We start from the raw sequence: 6,382 nt of genomic DNA, 5'->3' as shown, positions 1-6,382 counted from the left end.
ATTTTTTTTCTGGATATATTGAGATTATCACATGGCTTTTCTTCTTTATGTGATGTAATGAATTACTTTAATTTATTTGCGTACTCAACCAACCTTGTATTTTGGTATACAGTCTACTTAATTATGAGGTATTATCCTTTTTATGTGTTTTTGCATTTGATATTCTAGTATTCTATTAGTAGTTTTTAATTTTTATTTTTTGAGTGTTCATTAAGTGTCAATTGGATCGAGTTATTTGATTCTTTTGTTCAAGTCTTCTATATCCTAAGGGTGTGATTTTCTCTATACTGCTGTATTGGTTACTGAGAGGGAGGAGTTGAAATCTCCAACTATAATGTGGATTTATCTGTTTTTTGCTGTATCAATTTCTACGTTATGTTCTGAAGTTCTGTTAATTAGGTGCATGTGCATTTAGGATTATATCTTCTTGAATAATTGACCCCTTTATTATTATGCAATGTTCTTACTTTATCTCTTGTAATAGTCCTTGTTCTGAAATCTACTTTGTCAGTGTATTATAAAGTTCTCCAGGCTTCATATTATAAAGGCGGTTCACTGTGTACTGGTTGCCATTTCAGTCTACTGTACATGGGCTGTACTTTTACTGCTTGCCTGAGTCCAGCGAATCAGAACACTTATACCACAAGTTAGATGAAGCAGTTTTATCACTCACAGATAGGCGGCGAGGGCAGTAGAAGCCTAGCATTCATTGCAAACCAGTTTCTCCAGGCTCAGGAAAGCCACCCAGGGCAGATGAACTCTTAACTGTGCACTACAACTGAGGGAATGAGGAAAGTAGCCCACCTCGGTTTTATGCTTTATGGGCAACATGATTCACTGGGCTAGACCATTGAAGAACATTCTGTTTGTAGGGGCGAGAGAGGGAGATGGACAGCAGAAACAGACTAGGCTGTTCCAGCCAGCTCCTCCTGTCTCAGACGTTGCATTCCAGCACATTCTACAGTTATTCAGAGGGAGGAGGACTGACCTGGTCCAAGGCCACCTGGAGAACTGTCCCACATATATGCTTATTGTTGAATATATATCTGTTAACATCCAATTTTTTTCCCCTTTAGCTCATGAATTTAAAGTGGATTTCTTTTTAGATAGCATTTATGATGGACCACCCTCAAAAAACCATTGGTCAACCACAGTTTTTTTTTTTTTGAGTTGGAGTCTCATTTTGTCACCCACAGAGTTGTCATGGCTGGAGTGCAGTGGCACATTGCTTACGGCCACCGCAGCCTCTACCTGCTGGGCTCAGATGATCCTTCCACCTCAGTCTTCCAAGTAGCTGGAATTACAGGTGCGTCCACTACGCCTGGCTAATTTTTTTTATCTATTGTAGGAGATGAGATCTCACCAAGTTGCCCAGGATAGTCTCAAGCCTGTGTGTGGACTTAAGTAATCCTCTCACCTTAACCTCCCAAAGTGCTGGGTTTATAGGCAGGAGCCACCACGCCCAACCCAACCACAGTTTTTATTTGGAAGTTTTAAGAAGGTTGTGTCACGATTTGCGGAAGGAGCTTCCTGTGCTGTGGCAAGCAGGTGACTGGTTGTTCTACCATGACAGCATACCTTCCCACATGACACTGAATGTTCAGCAGTTTTTGACCAAAAAAAGCATAACCCCCGGGCCTACCCTCCCTATTTACCCGGTCTCGCCCCGAGTGCCCTTTTTTTTGTTTTCCTAGATGAAAAAAGTCCTCAAAGGGAAATGTTTTGCTGATGTGGAAGATGTGAAACAAAAAATGACAGAAACACTAAAAGGCATCAAAATTGACCAGTTGTGAGCAGTGGAAAAAGTATCTTGATAGGTGTCTTGCATCAGACAGAGAATACTCTGAAGGTGACTGAAGTTTAAACATGTAAGAATACATATACAATTTTTAATAAATCCAGGTTTTTTGGGGTTTCCCTCATACTTGGTTTTTATTTTTTGTTTTATGTATGTATGTTAGAGTGGTAAGCCATTAATGGTATTGGCTGGACTATGTATGTTTCACTATTTTGCATTGTACAGATTCTCTTCATCTCCCATGGATGGTGGAATATTGTTGCCTGACTGGTGGTGGTTCATTTCATGGGCCTGTCATTCAACACACTCGTGTCTCTGATCTCTAGTGTATAGTAAGAGACGTTAAATCCACATATATCTTTTTTATGGACACAGGCAAAGAGGTGTCAGCCATCTCTGGCACATAAAGTCGAAACATAAATTCTACCTTATACTTAGGTTTAGAAACGCAAACGTCACAAAAAGGAGATTGCAAAACATATTCATTTCTGAAATCAAAAGCTTGAAGCATTTCATTTGTAGAAAAAAAAGAATAAAAGCAAACTCGTAAGCTCATTTTATGTCCAGTTACTTTTGTAAGTGTATAATTTATGGTCCTCCATTAATTTTCTGTCATGTTTTTTGACCTTAGAATTATCTAAACATGTCTCATTATTTTAGCAAACACAGAGACATAGATTTAGATGGGTGTAATGAATGTAATGAACATTAAACTTCAATAGCTCTTTAAAATGCAAAAAATACAACATTGGATGTGTTAGTTTTTCAACTTAATAAGCAGGTGGTTTCCTTGGTTAGCTTGTTTTCTGTGCATATTCTGTATTCGTATGCATTATATTGGTATTGACAAAGAAAAGCAATTTGTAGCATCTGTATTGGTCTCTTTGCTTTACTATTTCCTTTTAAGGTTGGTGCTTTGCTTGCCTCTCTGATGTCAGATTTTCCTTTTCAAAAAGGAGAGTTTTGTGTTTACACAGTATTCCCACGCTTCCCAGGATAGTGTGTCAAAAGAATTACTTCCCTCATCCAGGCATTGAGGTGCAGTTCTTATTGCTTAATGATGAGGCTATCTTGTGAGAAAATGCATCACTAGGCAATTTCATCTTTGTGCAAGCATCATAGGATGTACTTAAACAAATCTAGATGGTAGAGCCTACCACATAGCTTGGCTATGTTGTATAGCCTATTGATTTCAGGCTATAAATATCTATAGCATATTACTGTACCGAATACTGTAGACAGTTGTAACAGTGGTAAGTGTTTGTGTATCTAGCATACCTAAACCTAGAAAAATAAGATATAAAAGATTAAAAAATGATAAACTTGCTTTGGGCACTTAACACGAATGGAGCATACAGGACTGGAAGTTGCTCCGTGTGTGTCAGTGAGTGAGTGGTAAGTAAACGTGAGGGCCTAGGACATTACTGCATACATTTATGTTACTGGATGCACAATAGATTTGTTTATACCAGCATCACCACAGACACGAGTAGTATGTTGCACTATGACATTACAACAGCTAAGATTTCTCTAGGCGATAGAAATTTTTCAGCTCCATTATAATCTTAAAATACCACCATCGTATATGCAGTCTGTTGTTGACTGATATGTTATGTGACACATGACTATATTTACTGTATAATATGCAGTGCCTTATTTTACTTGTACTGTAAAGCTACAGCTGGAGCTTGGGAGTGAAGTTCTGGTAGAAATGTGAATTGAGGCTTGACTGACATTTAGTCTCATTTGTTCCTTGTTAGGTAGAAGTATATCTGTGACTCAGAATTTATTTGTAGCCTTGGCAGATCATACTTTTAGGGAATCATTAGGTGAGGTTGTGCTTGTTCTCATTTACTTGATTCAGAAAAAAGTCAACTATTGTAATCTGATTTCAAGAGGACGATACAGGGTGTACTGCACAGGCTTACCAGGTACCAGCCTTGGTTAGAGCCTCTATATACTTTTTATTCATATAATCCTCATAACAGTTCTGCTTCAGGGTTGTCATAATGGACCTGAAATATTTAGCACAATGACTAGAGCATAGAAAGTTCTGAATATGGTAGCCATCATCTTCGTGCTTATCATGTATTATTATTTTGCAGAAGAGGAAACAGTCTAAAAAAGATTGTTTGGGGATTATAGAGCAGTCAATAAAGAGGACTAATGTAGGTCTTGTATAATTTTAAAGTCCATGCTGTACCTTTGTTTAAATACTTAGCATGTGGAATGTGCACGAGGCATGCCATTAGGCCACTTAGTAGTTGTGTGACCATGGGCAGGTCATAGATAGCACTCTGTTTTCTGATCTGTAAAATGGAGGTAACACTTAATGCATTAGAACTGGGTTACTATGAGTGTTCTAGCCACAAAAGACAGCTCAGACAGAAGTTAGCAGGTCTTTGAACTTGAGGCCTCATTTGTACCCACCCATGTCCATCTGTTCTTAGGCCTTCCAAGCTGTTTGGTTCAGAAAGACAGATGGGTTGAAGTTAATATTGTAGGGCAGCAACTACTTCTTCTAGTAGCACAGCTACTATCAGAATTTTGTGCTAAGCATTCCCTTGCTTTTCTTTCTTTGTTTATTTTTTTTTGAGTTGGAGTCTCATTCTGTCACCCAGACTGGAGTGCAGTGGCCACTCCCGGCCACCGCAGCCTTGACCTGCTGGTCTCTGGCAATCCTTCTGCCTCAGCCTTCCAAGTAGCTGGAACTACAGGCGCGTGCTACCACGCCCGGCTAATGTTTGATTTATTGTAGAGATGAGGTCTCACCAAGTTGCCCAGGCAGGACTCGAACCCGCGGGCTCAGACAATCCACTCACCTCAGCCTCCCAAAGTGCTGGGATTACAGGCTGAGCCACCGAGCCTGGCCTCTTTATTGTTTTTATCAGTTATGCATGCTTTCTTAGACTTCTTCTTTTTTTTTGGAGTAGGAGTTTCAACTCTTATCCCCTAGGCTGGAGTGCAGTGGCATTCTCATGGCCACCACAGCTTCCACCTGCTGGGCTCAGGTAATCCGTCTGACTCAACTTTCCAAATAGCCGGAACTATAGGCCCATATCACCATGCCCGGCTAATTTTCTGATTTATTGTAGAGATGAGGTCTTGCCAAGTTGCCCAGGCTGGTCTTGAACCTATGTATTCAGGCAATTCTCTTGTCTCTGCCTCCCAAAGTGCTGGAATAACAGGTGTGAGCCACTGCATTTGGCCTTAGACAATATTTTATTTAGATTTGACTGTTTTTGAATTTTAATGAAATAAAGTATGCATTCTTCTGAAACTTAGATTCTTCATTTACCATTTTTAGGGATTGAATCATGTTGATATGTGTAGTTTAAATGCATTTATTTCTTTGCGTGTAGTAGTCCATTATTTGAGTATGCCACAATATTTTGTTTCTACTGTTGTTGATGGAATTGTAGATCACAGGGTATATGCATTAATGAGGGAGTTTGTTCGTTCATTCAACAGATATTTATTGAGCATTATATATGTCAGGCGTTAAAGAGGAAAAAATTAGGCCAGTCACAGTGGTTCACACCTGTAATCCCAGCATTTTGGGAGGCTGAGGCGAGAGGATTGCCTGGGCCGATGGGTTTGAGACCAGCCTGGACAACTTGGTGTGAGACCCCATCTCTATAATAAATTGAAAAATTAGCCAGGTGTGGTGGCATGTGCCTGTAGTTCCAGCTACTTGGAAGACTGAGGCGGAAGGATTGCCTGAGTCCAGCAGGTAGAGGCTGCGTTAGCCGGGAATGTGCCACTGCCCTCCAGCCTGGGTGACAGAGTGAAACTCCTACTCAAAAAAAGTAAGTAAATAAATAAATGAATGAATAAATAAATAAAATAAAAATTGCTAAAGAGGCAAAAATTCCCTTTAGGAGTTTATGTTCTACCTGAGATAGACAATTAGCATAAATAAATGAGATGAAATGAAAGATTGATAAATGTCAGGGAGAAGAGAATTAGAGCAGAATATTGGGGGATCAGGCATGCAGGAAGGTGTGTAGGGGTGCAGGCTTCATCAAAGGTCACATTTGAAAGTAGACTTCAGGGAGGTTATGCACTATTTAAAAAATTTAAACCTAACTGAATTACAAAAAGATAACCATGGTCAAATATACACTTTGATAAATGATTAAAATCAGAATATCTACCCTTCTTAGACAATTATTTTTTGCTATTTAGATTTTCTGAAAGAATGTATGCTATTTATGTATTCTATGTATTTTTTGGAAGGATGCATTTTAATGCTGTTTTCTACTGCTTTGTGTAAAAATCTACAAATGTGCTCAGACTGAGAGGAATAGAATTACATTTTACCACTAACTATAGGTAATAGGATATTGTTAGATTAGCATTTATTTAGATTTAAATTCATTTAGGTCGAATTCACAACCACACAAATGGAATTCTTAATTCATGGACTAATATTCTGTCAATCATGATGATGTGACCTATTAATTTGTGGTTTTCTAAGATATTTTATAAAATGGTAGTACAGGGCCTAGACTCTGGGGTTAGTTGGTTATAGGCTCAAATCTTAGCTCCGCTAATGTGTGACCTTAATCAAGTCAACCACAT

This window comes from Carlito syrichta, unplaced genomic scaffold (assembly GCF_000164805.1).
Source record: "Carlito syrichta isolate Samal-C Ts95f unplaced genomic scaffold, Tarsius_syrichta-2.0.1 Scaffold302555, whole genome shotgun sequence".
Lineage (NCBI taxonomy): Eukaryota > Metazoa > Chordata > Mammalia > Primates > Tarsiidae > Carlito > Carlito syrichta.
The sequence above is the reverse complement of the archived record's forward strand: the minus strand, read 5'-3'. Positions refer to the sequence as shown.